Raw genomic sequence first — 20,698 nt, forward strand, 5'->3', positions numbered from 1 at the left:
TCCCACTCTCACCAGGGTATGACTACTCTCTCTCCACCTCACCAGAGGGATGGGGACGGCTGTTGGAAAAATTATGATGGCCGTGGAAAAAAAAAAAAACATTGAAAATGTTAAGAGCTTATGGAATCCGTCTTGATATCACATAAATCATTACGAATGATCATTAATCTATAAATGTTTTTACATTCGAATTTCAATCAATATTAAGTGTAGCATATATTGAAACTTTATGATTATCTTTCTTGTTTCTACATATTTTCTATTTTTCCTTTTTCAGTGTCCTATGCTGAATTGTAATTCCATCGTTTGACTATTGAAGCCCTGACGAAGAATCACGTGGAAAAAGAGGTTCGAAACAGCTGTTGGTATAACTATTATTATTATTATTATTATTATTATTATTATTATTACTAGCCAATCTACAACCTTAGTTGGAAAAGCAGGTTGCTATAAGCCAAAGGGTTACAACAAAGAAAATAGGCCAGTGAGGAAAGACTACAGGGAAACAAATAAACTACAAGAGAAGTAGTGATCAATTAAAATAAGATATTGTAAGAAGAGAAAAAACATTAAAACAGATCTTTCATGCATAAATTATAGAATGAGACTTATGTCAGCCTGTTCAACATAAACACATTTGCTAGGCCTAACCAGTTTAAACTTTTGAAGTTCCAATAATTCAACTACCTGATTAAGAAGATCATTCTACAGCTCAGTCACAGCTGGAATAAAACATATTAATACTGCGTCGTATTGAGCCTTATGATGGGGAAGGCATGACTATTAGAATTAACTGCATACCTAGTATTGCGAAGAGGATGGTACTGTCCGGGAAGATCTGAATGCAAAGGACGGTCAGAATTATGAATATGCAACATGCATAACGAACTAACTGAATGACGGTGCCAGAAGCTAAAATCCAGATCAGGAATAAGAATAAGATTTTGTTCAACAAATTAAGATGAGATTTAACAGCATAAGACCAGAGAGGAAAACTATAAAAAACATCAAAGAATAAAGGAATTAAATTAATTATTATTATCATTAATTATTAACACTAGCTAAGCTACAACCCTTGTTGAAAAAGCAAGATGCTATAAGAACAGGGGCCCCAACAGGGAAAGTAGCCCAGTGAGGAAAGGAAAAAAGGAAAATTAAAATAAATTAAGAACAGTAACAACATTAAAATAAATATATCCTATATAAACTATTAAAACTTGAAACAAAACAAGAGGAAGAGAAATTAGATAGAATAGTGTGCCCGAATGTACCCTCAAGCAAGAGAACTCTAACCAAAGACAGTGGAAGACCATGGTACAGAGGTTATGGCACTACCAAAGACTAGAGAACAATGGTTTGATTTTGGAGTGTCCTCCTCCTAGAACATCAGCTTACCATAGCTAAGGACTGATTGATCACCAGAAATCTTTAAAGATTCTCTCTGTCATATTTTGTGTAATTGAAGTAAAAACACACTGAGGAGTTGCTCAAAAGTAAGTTTGTAATAAAAGATAACAATTAAGAATTATAAACTAATTGTAAATAGTTAATGGGACATAGTCAATACAGAGATATGGAAGTTGATGAGTCCTTGTCCATGACCTACTTAACAATCAAACTTCTGAGTTTTGTTAGGGTTTAACTTCATGCCCCATAATTTGCCCATTGCACTACTTTTAGCTAATTCTCTGTTGAGGGATTCAGCAATACACACTAGATTATTTTGTAGAATAGGCGAAACCTTAGGAATGGGAGCTAGGAGTGTTGGTGAAAATGGCAAAAATATGGAGATCTGACTAATTGCAGTAATAACAGAGGCATCACACTTACGTCAGATATCATGAATATAAATGATATGATTATTCCAAAGAGACTAGAGAGAAAGGTTGATGAAAAGCCGAGAGATGAACAAACATGATTTAGAAAAGGTAAAAGTTGTACTGACCAATTTTTCTTTATTTCTTTCTTTAGGTCTACATTCTGGAGTGAGAATTAATGCAAAGAGAGTAGCATCATCTGCATATGCGACAAGCTTGCACCATGAATTTAAGAATTCAATTTTGAGTGTTAAAAGGAAAGTAGATGGCTAATTCATCTCAAAATAACATACGAATATTACAGAACGTTCTTGAAAAATCAGTATAGCTCATAATCGTGTGAATACATTGATCTGTCATACTAATGTTATGTCGAGATCAAATAGCCACCTACGTGTCTTTTATAACTCAAAATACAAGCTGGTTTAGAGGCCAAGCTATTCCAAAAAAAAAACAATCTAGAATATGTTTTTAATCTATTAGTATAGTTCAGCTTGGTTGTTATTATTATTATTATTATTATTATTATTATTATTATTATTATTATTATTATTATTATTATTATTATTATTATTATAACCACCTAAGCTACATCCTTTGTTGGAAAAGCAGAATGCTATAAGCACAAGGGCTCCAACAGGGATAATAGCCCAGTGAGAAAAAGAAATAATAAAAGGGTGTACTCTCAAATAAGAGAACATAAGCCAAGACAGTGGAAGACCATGACACAGAGGCTGTGGTATATATCCAACTGTTACAATTAAAGAAACACAGAAAGTCTTTAGCAACTTTCACTGGTCATACTGGCCCTGGCCAATTTTTTATAGCCGGATGCCTTTCCTGCCGCCAACCCTCCCCATTCACCCGGGCTTGGGACCGGCACCAAGTTGAGGCTAGCTTGCCCCCACCCTCAGTGGCTGGAAAAGATGCAGACAAAGAAGAAGAAAGTCCTTAGCAAAATAGCGCAAGAAACTGCCTGGAGTCTGTTAAAGTGATAACTGCCAATCTTTGCGTCAGTTAATAAATGGTCAACATCCCTTACTGTTAGTCCATTACGCCAAGATGATTGATGCTTAAGGAGTTGATGATCCAACAGTCAGGTGACACTTCCCCTGACGTTCATGAGTTTTCCCATGAGAATATTTCCCTTGTTGAAGTTAAAAGTGAATTTACATTGTAATTTTTATTTCGATTGATTTTATGAAATACATAAATTAGATATCATAACTGTATGATTAACAAGGCTTAACAATGGTCAGCTTGTATATATTCCCCCGTCTCAGGTGAAGGTATATGTAAATATTAAGAAATAACTTTAACATTAATTATAATTACAAAATTATTGATAATTCTTATTATTGGTGATTATTATTATTAATAATTATAATTTTTAATAATTATTGCTATTATCAATAATTATCATTATCAGTGATATTATTACTTTTATTATTATTGATTATTATCATTATTATCATTATCATTATTATTATTAGTAGTAGTATTATTATCATTATGACTATTATCAATAATATTATCAATATTATTATTATTATTATTATTATTATTATTATTATTATCTAAGCTACAACCTTAGCTGGAAAAAACAGTATGCTATAAGCCCAAGAGCTCCAACAGGCAAAAGTAGCCCAGTGAGGAAAAGAAGTAAAGAAATAAACTACAATAAATAAAAAATATTTTAAGAACAAAAGCAGTACAGCCTTTCTGATCATGGTGATACACAAAACCTTTCACAACATTAAGGTATCCCCACTCAGAAAGGGGATACATACTTATTAAGTATCATCCCGAGTACAGCTATTACCTCTTGGTAAGGGTAGAAGAGGCTCTATAGCTATGGTAAGCAGCTCTTCTAGGAGAAAGACACTCCAAAATCAAACCATTACTCTCTAGTCTTAGGTAGTGCCATAGCCTCTGTACCACGCTCTTCCACTCTCTTGGGTTAGAGTTCTCTTGCTTGAAGGTACACTCTTGCAAACTATTCTATCTTATATCTCTTCCTCTTGTTTTTGTTAAAGTTTTTATATTTTGTATAGGAAATATTTATTTTGGTGTTGATGCTGTTCTTAAAATATTTTATTCCTCCTAGTTTTCTTTCCTCAGTGGGCTATGTTGGAGCTTTTGGGCTTATAGCACCCTACTTTTTCAACTAGGGTTATAGCTTAGCATGTAATAATAATAATAATAATAATAATAATAATAATAATAATAATAATAATAATAATAATAATAATAATAATAAAATATTAATAATTAGAATAATAATAATAATAATAATAATAATAATAATAATAATAATAATAATAATAATGATAATAATAATAATAATAACAATAATAATAATAATGATAATAATAATAATAATTAGGAGATACTGTACATACATGCAAATATACATAGAAGTATTATCCCTACATAGTATCTAATAATATATAAAATCTCTCTGCCATTAAAACGATAAAATTAGCATCATACTTCGCTCTCATTTCGCACTGATTATCTTCGCCCCATAGAATTCCACATAGAACATCCGGTAGGAAAAAGTTCCCTATTAATTAGAGTAAGAATTCCTCTGGAATGCGAACAAAAGGGAGAATATATCCTTTGTGAATAAATGAATATGACGCAGGCAAAAAATTCGTTAAATCTTTGAACCCAAAGATTATAACAAATTTGAAGTTTTTGGAATCATAATGGCGCATAATGTTATGGCATATTAGCAATATTTCACGAAAGGATTATCTTGTTTTAGAGACAGGTTTTTTTTTTCTTTTAGATCTTCATTCATTTATTCGTTTTTAGACTTTATACATCTAAGATTTTTAAGAAAAATAGTGATAGGAAATAGAATGAACTTTTTTTTTCTTTTATTATTATTATTATTATTATTATTATTATTATTATTATTATTATTACTACTACTTGCTAAGCTATAACCCTAGTTTGAAAAGCAAGATGCTATAAGCCCAAGGGCTCCAACAGGAAAAAATGGACCAGTGAGAAAAGGAAACAAGGAAAAATATAATATTTTAAGAACTATAAATAAATATTTCCTATACAAACTACAAAAAATCTAACAAAACAAGAGGAAGATAAATTATATAGAATAGTGTGCTCGAGTTTACCCTCAAGCAAGAGAACTGTAACCCAAGACAGTGGAAGACCATGGTATAGAGGCTATAATAAAAACTGAAAGTTAAATAATTAATAAATCCAAATAAATTATCAAGAAAATATAAAGAAAAAATAGAATTTTCTTGAAGACAACGCCTACTAGTCCAGTATTATTATTATTATTATTATTATTATTATTATTATTATTATTATTATTATTATTAAATGCTAAGCTACAACCCTAGTTGGAAAAGCAAGATGCTATAAACCCAAGGGCTCCAACAGGGAAAAATAGCCCAATGAGGAAAGGAAACAAGCAAAAATAAAATATTTTTAAGAGCAATAACATCAAAAAAAATATTTTAAGAACAATAACAACATTAAAATGAAATATTTTAAGAACAATAACAACATTGAAATAAAATATTTCAAGAACAATTACAACATTGAAATAGAATATCTTAAGAACAATAACAACATTGAAATAAATATACCTTATTATAAACTATAAAATCTTTAACAAAACAAGAAGAAGAGAAACTAGATAGAACAGTGTACCCGAGTGTAAACAAGATCAACATTTGAGAAGGTCATTTTTCATCCTTTATCCTATTTCGGTTAACGGAGCCGGATGGATGACAGCAGGCGCCTCCTTAGTCCGGATAATGACCGATTTACTCCCTTGATTTATTCGCTGACCGGCCTTTGATACGGCCGTGATTACTGGGAGGGTTCCGAAAGGAAGATCAAGACTTTTGGGGAGAAAAAATGGTTTGTTGGTGGGACTGTGTCCTTGGAGGATTTATACCTAAAGATATATATTTTATATATACAGTATATATATATATATATATATATATATATATATATATATATATATATATATATATACATAAATATATATACACAGTATATATATATATATATATATATATATATATATATATATATACATATATATATATATATATCTATATATATATATATTTATATAGTATATATATATATATATATATATATATATATATATATATATATATATATATATATATATATATATATATATATATATGTATGTATAAAGTATATATATGACATATATATACTTATGAATATATATAAAGCAAATGATATATATACATATATCTATCTATCTATCTATCTATCTATATATATATATATATATATGTATATATATATATATATATATATATATATATATATATATATATATACACGTATATACATACACACACACATATACATATATATATATATATATATATATATATATACGTATATACATACATATATACATACATAAATAAATATATATATATATATATATATATATATATATATATATATATATATATATATACGTATATACATACATATATACATACATAAATAAATATATATATATATATATATATATATATATATATATATATACGTATATACATACATATATACATACATAAATAAATATATATATATATATATATATATATATATATATATATATATATATATATATAAAGTATATACATGTTTTTGTCCTGGCGTGGCTCACTTAACTAGCAATTCAACATCATCTCACTACTCCCCTGTTTTGGCAAGCAGCACACAGATGTACTGTGCACGCCAGCCAAGTGGATGAAAATTTTTAAGCTATTTTAATTAGCTAATAAATCACTTGGTTCAACTGGTTTTTACTCCGACATGGCTCGCCTCATTCGCAATTTAACATTATCTCACTGCTCTTCTGTTTTGACTGGCTGTATATGGATGTGCTGCGCACGCCAGCTGCATGGGCAATTAATTTGAACTTATTTTAACTATATAAGGAAATCATTTAGTTCAATGGTTTTTGAAATGTTGAACTATTGAACTGTCAGACTAAACTAAATAGGCATCGGACTGTCGAGCGGAACCCGATTGCATGAGATAATGAATGATTGTGAAATCAATCGGGTAAAAATCCTACAATCTAAGACATTTCTATCGTAAAGGATTTTAAAATACATGCTGTAATAAGACATTACTTTGATATATTAAAGGAACTGTGAAGAACAAATTAGTAAAGAATCTGCAGTAAGATATGGGAACAATTAATAAAACATTTTCAGAATTAGTATAACATATCATAGTGATAATGCCTTGATGTACAACAAATGCCGGAACACAATAATTAATGTAAGGTTTCTGGCATGATAATCTAAGGCGATTTACATGCGTTGGGTCACCCTTCTGAAGTGTCAAAGGTCAGAGGCTATCTCTTTATCTATTAAGACTCTCTTTATGGGAATTTGAGATGAAATGAATTCTTCACAGAAAAATCTTCAGAAAATATGCTAAGAGTAGTTCCATCATCATTGAATGTTATTTTGATAGTTATTGTGGATATACTGTTCAAGGATAATATGATGATGGTTAATGGTTAATGATGCTGTATGGCTAAAAGTGCAATACAAACATTCATTTGTTAATAAATTAAATTTATTTTCAATTTATTCCAATAATAATGGTTAATCAAATTTGTGGATAAAGGTTGTTGTGGCCTGTATATAAGGTTTAAAGGCCACTCATCAATAGCAGAAGCAAGATACAGAAACATTGTCCTAGCTAGCAGGACAATGACCTAGGAACTAAGCCCTTGGGCTTCTAGCATCTTGCTTTTCCAGCTAGGGTTGTAGCTTGGCTAGTAATAATACATATGATATCCACCCAAGTTAGGACCAGGGAGGGCCAGGTAATGGCTGCTGATGACTCAGAAGGTAGACTTATAGGCTCCCAAAAACCCATTCCCCTATTTATCTCACAAGAATGGTAAGGTTGCAGACACTAAAAAAATAATAGAGTTTGAGCGGGAATCGAACCCCGGTCCGGAAAGCGGCAGGCAACGACGCTTTAAACTCATCATTATCATCATCTCCACCTACGCCTACTGACGCAAAGGGCCTCGGTTAGATTTCGCCAGTCGTCTCTATCTTGAGCTTATAAATCTTTAATTCTCCACTCATCATCTCCTATTTCGCGCTTCATAGTCCTCAGTCATGTAGGCCTGTGTTTTCCAACTCTTCTAGTGTTTTATGGAGCCCAGTTGCACTAAGCCACCAAAACCCTATTGGAAATGTCTTCAAATTTTCACCACCTTAACCGTTATATTCAAGTGTAGTTGCTCAATCATTGTAGTCCCGATGAAGAGCCACGGGTAAAAAGAGACTCGAAACACGTGTCGATGCCAAATAATAAATACTATTTGGAGCCGTCTTCAATTCTTGTCGCCACTAAGTAACAAGTATATTATATATATATATATATATATATATATATATATATATATATATATATGTATATATATGTATATATATACATATATATGCATATATATATTTATATACACACATATATATATATATATATATATATATATATATATATATATATATATATATATATATATGCATATATATACATATATATGCATATATACACATATATATGCATATATATATATATATATATATATATATATATATATATATATATATATTTATATATGTATGCACTATATATATATATATACATATATATATATATAGCCCACTGAGGAAAGGAAATAAGGAAACATAATACTGTGTCCTGGGTATACCCTCAATCAAGAGAACTCTACTGCAATACAGTGGTAGACTATGGTGCAGAGGCTATGGTGACTTAACATCAGTGGACACAACTACATATAAATAAATATTTTGTAATTCCGGGAAAAAACAATAATAAAGATTCATTTTGTATGTAGACGTTGGCATCAAATCAATTGTGGCATTAAAGGACATTTTAAAATATCAAAGGATAAAAAGATTGATCTTTTAAGATAAAAGATATAAAAAGAATTTTGATGGGTTTCTTAATATCTGCTTCTGCCTCTGTGATTTTTAGTAATGATTCGATTCTTTTTATTTATCTTTTACAATAAATATTTTCTAAATACAATACTCAATCCATAGCTCCAAGACAACATTAACTTCACATTTTTAATCTCTTTTATTATTATTATTATTATTATTATTATTATTATTATTAATATTATTATTATTAGTAGTAGTAGTAGTAGTAGTAATATTAACATTATTATTACTTGCTAAGCTACATCCTAGTTGGAAAAGCAAGATATTATTATTATTATTATTATTATTATTATTATTATTATTATTATTACTTGCTAAGCTACAGACTAGTTGGGAAACCAGGATATTACTATTATTATTATTATTATTATCACTTGCTAAGCTATAACCCTATATGGAAAAGCAGTATGCTATAAGCCCAGGGGCTCCAACATGGAAAACAGCCCAATGAGGAAAGGAAACAAGGATATAAGAGGAGTAATTAACGATCAAAATCAATTAAATTGGAAATATTTTAAGAACAGTATTCAATATTCATTTCATTCATCTTTCCCCATTCCATTTACATCTCTCTCGAAAAACTTTGTTTTTCCTTTCAAAGTTCTAGTTAATCTTCTTCGCTATTTTTGTTACATTTTTTTTCTTTCCTATTTTTCTTCTCACATGAATCTCATCCTCACTTGAAACATTCCATTTTTTTCATTCCAAAACTTCTGATTTCCTCATTCCCTTCTTTTATTTTCTCTTCCTCCCCTTCTAAACTCAAAAGCATTCCAAAATAGTTTAAAGGTCGCTCATGAGTGGCAGAGGCAAGGGACAGTGACAATGCCCTAGAGACTGACCATATATACATAATATCTGCACCCAAGCTATGACCAAGGAGGATCAGGAAATAGCTGCTGAAGACTCAGCAGGTAGACCTATAAGCTCTCCCAAATTCTTAGCTCTAAGCATGGTAAGGTTGCTGACTATCAAGATTGAGCGGGACTTAAATACATAAACTCTCTCTCTCTCTCTCTCTCTCTCTCTCTCTCTCTCTCTCTCTCTCTCTCTCTCTCTCTCTCTCTCTCTCTGAATATATATATATATATACATACATATATATATGCATATATATATGTGTATATATATACATATATATGTGTGTATATATATATGTGTGTGTATATACGAGTATATATATAAATATACAAACACAAACACACACACACACACACACACACACACACAATATATATATATATATATATATATATATATATATATATATATATATATATATATATATACAGTATACGTACACAAGTATATATATAAACGAGTATATATACATACATATAATATATATATATATATATATATATATATATATATATATATATATATATATATATATATATATATATATATTATATATATACATTATATATATATACATATAGATATATATATTATATATATACATTATATATATATATATATATATATATATATATATATATATATATATATATACTGTATATATATGTATATATACATTATATATATATATATATATATATATATATATATATATATATATATATATATATATATATATATATTCCTTACTGTCACACGCAACACAAAGACATATAGCCTATCTACCCGGTCTCAACCCGTCTCTCGTGTAGTGGTGAGAGGGAATAGTCACACCTCGGCGAAAGAGCTTGTAGTCAGGAATGCGGGAGGAGATGGGGAAGGGTTGAATGTATATGCGCGCGAGTGTGCATATCTATCTGAATATTTAGCCGTAATTTTTGACAGGTCACGTACACTAATATAATGTGTATGTATGTATACGTATGCATGTGTATCCATCAAGTGAGAATGAGATTAATTTCAAACAGATGAAAGTCAATTTCACCAGCGTAAAAATTTCATGAAGTCCCTCATCGCAAGACTTAATTACAGCTTGTGAGTCTTTCTTCATTAGCAGTAATGAAGGATCTCAGTTAGCGCCTCCTTCTTATACCAATTAACGTATAAGGCATTAACAGGCGCCGATTTTTCAATTATATAACTTTATTTTTGTACAAAGATCTATACTCAATTTTTTTTCATGAGGCGCATTTGCACTGACTCGCAGAGGTGCCCTTTTAGCTCGGAGAAGTTTCCTGCTATCTGATTGGTTAGAATTATCTTGTCCAACCAATCAGCGAGCAGGAAACTTTTCCGAGCTAAAAGGGCACCGCTGCGAGTCGGTGCAAATTTGCCTCACTAAAAAGAATTGACTATAGTTTATTATCTTCACCAACAAAGTTGGCGCCGACTTTTCAATTGAATAGTTTTCTTTATTTTTTTTCTTTTTTGGCAAAGATATAGTTTATCATCGCCGACAACGAAGTGCGAAGGAGGTTATGTTTTACACCCTGTTTGTGTGTTTGTTTATGAACAATGTCCTGGCCACAATTTTCATCGTAATGTAATTTGCATGGATTAATTATTATGTAAAAAGCTGGGAATGATTAAATTTTGGAAGGCCAAGGTAAAAAAGGTCAAGGTCAGGGTCAAGCAAAATGTCTAACTCACGTAATTAGCCATAAATTTGGACATCGTTGTCACAGAGACTTCAAATTCTGTTCATATTTGAGTGTATAAAAATCCATGCCAATTAATACATGCTAAGGTCAAAGGTCAAGGTCAATAATTTCCAGCTTTTTACTTAACAGTTAATCAATGCTGTTCACAAACAAACACATACACAAACAAACATAAAAAACAGGGGTGAAAACATAACCTTCTTCTAACTTTGTTGGCAGAGGTAATGATATCAACAACAACAACAATAATAATAATAATGATAATAATCATCATCATCATCATCATCATAATCATCTCCTCCTACACCTATTGACGCAAAGGGCCTCGGTTAGATTTCGCCAGTCGTCTCTATCTTGAGCTTTTAAACCAAAACTGTTATTATTAGAATTTTATCATTTATTAAATAAAATAATAATAATAATAATAATAATAATAATAATAATAATAATAAAGGAGTATACAGAATGGGGTAGGGTAGGGGGAGACCCAGTACAGGAGGGGTTGGGAGGGCTAATGCACGAGTTTGTCATCCACGCCAACAGATGGCAGCAGCAATGTCTTCAAGCACTGTGAGACTTCCCTGCCAAACCTCTTCTGATGGCGAAGTCGTAAACTTCAACCTCCTGAGGTTTATGGGGCGAACGTACGGTCAAGATACTTGACTCTCTCTCTCTCTCTCTCTCTCTCTCTCTCTCTCTCTCTCTCTCTCTCTCTCTCTCTCTCTCTCTCTCTCTCTCTCTCTCTATGATATTTGCTTGTGAGCTGAACGATAATAATAGTTAGGGATGTAGTGGAGGAGAAATGAGCTTTGATAGCTATTCTCTCATGACCTATAATGATATAAAAGATGCTGAGAGAGAGAGAGAGAGAGAGAGAGAGAGAGAGAGAGAGAGAGAGAGAGAGAGAGAGTCCGTTAAGTGATCCGCTATACGATTTAACAGAAGCAAATTATTATCGAAAATTATCTAAAATTATTATCTCTAGGGCATTGTCCTGCTCGATAGGGCAATGTCACTGTCCTTTAGCCCTGCCATTCATGAGCGGCTTTTAAATCATTATACATTTAAACTCCTTCCTTCCCACCTGGAAATGTATAATGTATAATATCAACTGTACAGAGGTCGACCGGACACAAGTCTTACTATACCCAATTTTTTTATTGAGGCGCATTTGCACCGACTCACAACGGTGCCCTTTTAGCTCGGGAAAGTTTCCTGATCGTTGATTGGTTAGAATTATCTTGTCCAACCAATCAGCGATCAAGACACTTCTCAGAGCTAAAAGGGCACCGCTGCGAGTCGGTGTAAATCTGCCTCACTAAAAAGAATTGACTATAGAATATAACAACAATTAACAAGGTAATTAACAATTACCAGCACATCCAACCAATTACATTCGAATTTTTTTTTTTTTTTTTTTTTTTTTTTTTTAATTCTGACGGCTGTTTTTCCGATCTTATACAGCAGGGGAACCCCACTCTCTACAGGACCTCCACTGTCATTTTACTTTTGTTCATTTAGAATATTCAACTTTTCATATCACATTTTGCTCATTTACTGTCAAATCGTCACTGTCAAACGACTCACAGAATAAGAAAGTCTCCAGTTTCCTCTTGAAAACCTTAATGTCTTCAATCATTCGGATGTTTCGTGGGAGCTTATTGTATAGTCTCGGGTTCGCATATTTAAAGGCTCTAGACTGTCTAGAACATACATTAGACATATATCTAGGTTCTAATATTATCATTATTATTATTATTATTATTATTACTTGCTAAGCTAGAACCCTATTTGGAAAAGCAGGATGCTATAAACCCAAGGCCTCCAACAAGGAAAATAGCACAGTGAAGAAAGGAAACAAGGGAAAATAGAATATTTTAAGAACAGTAACAACATTAAAATAGATATCTCCTATATAAACTATAAATACTTTAACAAAACAAGAGGAAGAGAAACAAGATAGAATAGTGTGACCGAGTGTACCCTCAAGCAATAGTTTGAAACAATCTGTAACTATTTTTGTGTCAAAACGATTTATTGGCTGCGCAATATATAGCAATTCTCTTAGGTATTTTTGTATAATGCTAACAATTCAAAATATGATTCAGGGCATTAAAGTTTACATTAAAAAGTATACAGTAAAATCTTTACAGATATGAGACCAAGTCACATAGGTCTCTATCGTAAGAGAAATATGTTGTGTATATTAATGTTTTAGTGTACCCAACCCGTCAAAACTGACGTCTAAATATCTACATGCATATTCACGCACACACATATTAAACCCTTCCCTCCCCCCCCCCCACCCCTTTCCTTTTCCTAACTACAACCAGGTAGTTCGGCAATTTGTGAGAGTGGTTTCGTAGTGTACCTCTTGGGGTGCCCCTTCTAGCCAGGGTATGGCTACACCAATCCCCCATACACGAAGGACGGGGAGAGAGAATAGTCATATGTTTGGCAATGTCACTCAGCGTGACAGGAGATATATATATATATATATATATATATATATATATATATATATATATATATATATATATATATATATATATATATATTAAGCCATAAATACCTCTTAATATCAGATTCTCTCTGACCCGGGTTCAGAGACCTAAGAGGGAATTAACTTTATGACAATAGCTTCTGGTCGGCCAAGGGTTCGAACTCAGAACCATGAAACTGATGTTCCAGTGACTTACCATCCGGTAACACGTTTACATATGAAAATGTATCATTATATATATATATATATATATATATGTATATATATATATATACTGTATACCCATACACTTGCTCTTTATCCTAAGAAAATACATATATGTAAATCACTAAACAAAATAAATAAAAAGACTAATAACATCAAAGAGAATGAAATGACCTTAACTCTACAAATAAAGGATCACTTCTCAAACCCCCCGAAGATGAACCCACCAACACAAACCTTCCCCTTCTTCGCCTTCTGGAGGAGCAGCGACTTCGCTTTCGAGTTACGAACCTTCGGGAGGAGGTAGAGAGTAATTACTCAGGTCAGAGGAAGACAGATAATCGATGGAAATGTTCATAATGGCCTTTATTGGTTCGCCATCTTGGTTCTTCATTTAGGCACTTAACTCCTGTACATTCGCTGGTGGATGTTGGATGTTTGTGGGAGATGTGGTTTAAGTAGTAAATCATGAAGTATGTGTATGTATAGAAGTGATTTTATGTAATGGAAGGTATTCGTATATAAGCATATACTGTGTGTGTGTATGTATGTGTGTATATATATATATATATATATATATATATATATATATATATATATATATATATATATATATATATATATATATATATATATATATACACACACGCATATTCATAGGTACATATGTTTCTATATATGCTCATTATTATGGATATGCATATATATATATATATATATGCATATATATAAATTTTTATATATATATATATATATATATATATATATTCATATACATATACATATATACATATATATATATTGATATATAATGCTATATATATACATATATACATACATATAATAATAATAATAATAATAATAATAATAATAATAATAATAATTTGAGATTATAGCATCCTGCTTTTCTAGCCAGGGTTGCAGCTGAGCTAATAATAATAATAATAATAATAATAATAATAATAATAATAATAATAATAATAATAATAATAATAAACACATTCTATCCTTCTGAACAAACCATTTCAGTAGAACATTCGACTAGAACAATAATTCAGACGAACGTGAGTTGAAAAGCCCTTTTGTCAGAGGCTTCGTTTGCTCAAATTATCCTACCATCCTACGGTGGTTTACTCAAGCAGCTGACGGAAACAAAACACCAAAGGGGCTTCGGTTTTATGCCTACAGGAATGACAACATATACAGGCATACAGTTATAGACACACGAGTGAACATATAAACTTGAGTGGCTATATGGGGATATTCTTCAATCCTCTATTTCATCCTGGGATATTCCTTTTATCTGGTGTCTTTGATCTTAATGCCTTTTATATTCTTGTTTTTTTTTCTTTTTTTTCTAGTCTTGGGTAGTACCATAACCTCTGTACCATGTTCTCTTGCCTGAGGGTACACTCAGGCACACTAATATTCCTTTCCTCACTGGGCTATTTTCCTTGCATCCTGTTTTTCCAACTGGGGTTGTAGCTCGGTTAGTGATAATAATAGGTCACTCCAAAATCAAACCATTGTTCTCTAGTCTTGGGTAGTGCCATAGCCTCTGTACCATGTTCTCTTGCCTGAGGGTACACTCAGGCACACTAATATTCCTTTCCTCACTGGGCTATTTTCCTTGCATCCTGTTTTTCCAACTGGGGTTGTAGCTCGGTTAGTGATAATAATAGGTCACTCCAAAATCAAACCATTGTTCTCTAGTCTTGGGTAGTGCCATAGCCTCTGTACCATGTTCTCTTGCCTGAGGGTACACTCAGGCACACTAATATTCCTTTCCTCACTGGGCTATTTTCCTTGCATCCTGTTTTTCCAACTGGGGTTGTAGCTCGGTTAGTGATAATAATAGGTCACTCCAAAATCAAACCATTGTTCTCTAGTCTTGGGTAGTGCCATAGCCTCTGTACCATGTTCTCTTGCCTGAGGGTACACTCAGGCACACTAATATTCCTTTCCTCACTGGGCTATTTTCCTTGCATCCTGTTTTTCCAACTGGGGTTGTAGCTCGGTTAGTGATAATAATAGGTCACTCCAAAATCAAACCATTGTTCTCTAGTCTTGGGTAGTGCCATAGCCTCTGTACCATGTTCTCTTGCCTGAGGGTACACTCAGGCACACTAATATTCCTTTCCTCACTGGGCTATTTTCCTTGCATCCTGTTTTTCCAACTGGGGTTGTAGCTCGGTTAGTGATAATAATAGGTCACTCCAAAATCAAACCATTGTTCTCTAGTCTTGGGTAGTGCCATAGCCTCTGTACCATGTTCTCTTGCCTGAGGGTACACTCAGGCACACTAATATTCCTTTCCTCACTGGGCTATTTTCCTTGCATCCTGTTTTTCCAACTGGGGTTGTAGCTCGGTTAGTGATAATAATAGGTCACTCCAAAATCAAACCATTGTTCTCTAGTCTTGGGTAGTGCCATAGCCTCTGTACCATGTTCACTTGGTTGAGGGTACACTCAGGCACACTAATATTCCTTTCCTCACTGGGCTATTTTCCTTGCATCCTGTTTTTCCAATTGGGGTTGTAGCTTAGTTAGTGATAATAATAGGTCACTCCAAAATCAAACCATTGTTCTCTAGTCTTGGGTAGTGCCATAGCCTCTGTACCATGTTCTCTTGCCTGAGGGTACACTCAGGCACACTACTATTCCTTTCCTAACTGGGCTATTTTCCTTGCATCCTGTTTTTCCAACTAGGGTTGTAGCTTGGCTAGTAATAGTAATGGAAGGACACTCCAAAATCAAACCATTGTTCTCTAGTCTTGGGTAGTGTCATAGCCTATGTACTACGGTCTTCCACTGTCTTGGGTTAGAGTTTTCTTGCTTGAGGGTACATTCAGGCACACTATTCTAAGTTTCCGTATTCCTTTCCTCACTGGGCTATTTTCCCTGTTAGAGCCCTGGGATTTATAGAATCCTGCTTTTCTAAATAGGGTGTAGTTTAGCTAATAATAATAATAATAATAATAATAATAATAATAATAATAATAATAATGATTTTCCGTATTTTCTTTCTTCACTGGGCATTTTTCCTGTTGGAGCCCAGGGATTTATAGAATCCTGCTTTTCCAAATAGGATGTAGTTTAGCTAATAATAATGATAATAATAATAATAATAATAATAATAATAATAATAATAATAATAATAATAATTTTCCGTAGTTTCTTTCCTCACTGGGCTATTTTCCTTGTTGGAGCCCTGGGATTTATAGAATCCTGCTTTTCCAAATAGGGTGTAGTTTAGCTAATAATAATAATAATAATAATAATAATAATAATAATAATAATAATAATAATCAAAGAAAAAAAAGGATGTTTGGATTATACTCAAAACAATTCATGGAATCTTGGTCCAATTGCCTTTGATTCGAACAACCACGCCATTGTTCACTTAGTTTCTTTGTTCCCTCTTATAATAGGAAACCGCCTAATTAATTTCTCTAATTTGTTCGCATGAGGCTTTTAGAACTCGCCGTCAGGTTTTTCAGTTGTGAATACACCTTCATATGATTCAATAAATCAAATCATAATTAATACAAAAATATTCTTTCAGGCAATAATTGGGTTTTATAATATCAGTGGCATTCAGAAAATAAAAATTTTTCAAGATTTGTTTCTGTTGAAGGATTAAACAAATGGAGATCCGGTTAAAATGGTAAATAAAAGGACTATTTTAAATAGGGTACATAAAAGGACTATTTTAAAAAGGGTACATGAAAGGACTATTTTAAAAAGCATAAAAAGACTATCTTAAAAAAGGTACATAAAAGGACTATTTTAAAAAGGGTACATACAAGGACTATTTAAAAAAGGGTTCATTAAAGGAATATTTTAAAAATGCTACATAAAAGGACTATTTTAAAAAGGGTACATACAAGGACTATTTTAAAAAGGGTACATAAAAGGACTATATTAAAAAGGGTTCATTAAAGGAATATTTTAAAAAGGCTACATAAAAGGACTATTTTAAAAAGGCTACATAAAAGGACTATTTTAAAAAGGGTACATTAAAGGACTATCTTACAAAAGGTACATAAAAGGACTATTTTAAAAAGGGTACATAAAAGGACTATTTTAAAAAGGGTTCATTAAAGGAATATTTTAAAAAGGCTACATATAAGGACTATTTTAAAAAGGCTACATAAAAGGACTATTTTAAAAAGGGTACATAAAAGGACTATATTAAAAAGGGTTCATTAAAGGAATATTTTAAAAAGGGTACATAAAAGGACTATTTTAAAAAGGGTACATTAAAGGACTATCTTACAAAAGGTACATAAAAGGACTATTTTAAAAAGGGTACATAAAAGGACTATTTTAAAAAGGGTTCATTAAAGGAATATTTTAAAAAGGCTACATATAAGGACTATTTTAAAAAGGCTACATAAAAGGACTATTTTAAAAAGGGTACATTAAAGGACTATCTTACAAAAGGTACATAAAAGGACTATTTTAAAAAGGGTACATAAAAGGACTAATTTAAAAAGGGTTCATTAAAGGAGTATTTTAAAAAGGGTACATAAAAGGACTATTTTAAAAAGGCTACATAAAAGGACTATTTTAAAAAGGGTACATTAAAGGACTATCTTACAAAAGGTACATAATAGGACTATTTTAAAAAGGGTACATAAAAGGACTATTTTAAAAAGGGTTCATTAAAGGAATATTTTAAAAAGGGTACATAAAAGGACTATTTTAAAAAGGGTACATTAAAGGACTATCTTACAAAAGGTACATAAAAGGACTATTTTAAAAAGGGTACATGAAAGGACTATTTTAAAAAAGGTACATAAAAGGACTATTTTAAAAAGGGTACACAAAATTATTATTTTTAAAAGGGTACATTAAAGGACTATCTTACAAAAGGTACATAAAAGGACTATTTTAAAAAGGGTACATACAAGGACTATTTTAAAAAGGGTACATGAAAGGACTATTTTAAAAAGGGTACACAAAACTATTATTTTAAAAAAAGGGTACATAAAAGGATTATTTTAATAAGGGTACATAGAAGGACAATCTTAAACAGGATATATAGAAAGACAATCTTAAAACAGTTACTTAAAAAGATAATCTTAAAAAGGGTTCATAGAAGGACAATCTTAAAAAGGGTACATAAAAAGACAATCTTAAAAAGGTACTTAAAAAGACAATCTTAAAAAGGGTACATAAAAAGACAATCTTAAAAAGGTACTTAAAAAGACAATCTTAACCCTGGATAGGTACGGTGGGTCGTTTGCGACCCCGAGGGTCAAAAAAAAACAGGTTTTTCTCACGTGACTCACCCCCGTGACTGAATTTGTGGGTGATCGACCTGCAGGAGGTGTCTCCCCTACACGCTCTAGTAGTGTCCAGATGTGCATTGCTGTAGCTGTACTCCTTCCCCGATTTCTGAGACGCGTCGGGGTCGTTCGCGTCCGAGTTTACCCTTCTAGGGTAGTTTGCATAATTATCAAAGTTATTACGTATTATGAAATTGTCGTAGAATGGTGCAACTTGTATAGGTTATCAGTTGTGGAAAGTCTTGGTGGATTGTTTGGCTACCATGTGCATGTTTTTTTTTTTAGTTAAAATGTCGTTCATCACCACGAGGACCATTTTACCGCGAGTGCCCCTTTTTCATTTTTTTTTCATTTTTTTGCCAAGTCATTTTTCCGTAAGATATTGCCAAATAGTGTCGTAAAACTTTTGCTTGTTTAGTGTTGGAAAGTGTGTCTAGATGATCTGGCTACCCATGCATGACTTTGTTTTTGTCAGATACGACGTAGTTATTGGTATATTGGGTATTTAACTGCGGTTACCAATTTCTGTTTTTTTTTCAATATTTGTAAAAATTACTACGTAGTAAGGAATTGCCGTATATTATTCATTTTTTTTTTCATGTTTATGTGTTAGAAAGTGTGCCTTGATGGTTGGGCTAACACGTGCATGTCTTTTTTTTTATCTGAGATGTCGTATATTAGAATGTCGGGCATTTTACCGCGAGTGTCCCTTTTTCCTTTTTTTTCATTTTTTTGCCAAGTCATTTTTCCGTAAGATATTGCGAAATAGTGTCGTAAAACTTTTGCTTTTTTAGTGTTGGAAAGTGTGTCTAGATGATCTGGCTACCCATGCGTGATTTTGTTTTTGTCAGATACGACGTAGTTATTGGTATATTGGGTATTTAACTGCGGTTGCCAATTTCTGTTTTTTTTCAATATTTGTAAAAATTTACTACGTAGTAAGGAATTGCCGTATATTATTGATTTTTTTTTCATGTTTATGTGTTAGAAAGTGTGCCTTGATGGTTGGGCTAACACGTGCATGTCTTTTTTTTTATCTGAGATGCCGTATATTAGAATGTTGGGCATTTTTCCGCGAGTGCCCCTTATTATTTGTTTTGCATTTTTTTGCTTAGTCATGTTACCGTAAGGAATTGGCAAGTAGTGTCGCAAAACTTATATTTTTATAGTGTTGGAAAGTGTTTTTAGATGATCTGGCTACCCATGCCTATTTTTTTTTTAGCCAGATATGGCGTATATATAAGTATGTGTT

Source organism: Palaemon carinicauda, chromosome 2 (assembly GCF_036898095.1).
Source record: "Palaemon carinicauda isolate YSFRI2023 chromosome 2, ASM3689809v2, whole genome shotgun sequence".
In the NCBI taxonomy this organism is placed as follows: Eukaryota; Metazoa; Arthropoda; class Malacostraca; order Decapoda; family Palaemonidae; genus Palaemon; species Palaemon carinicauda.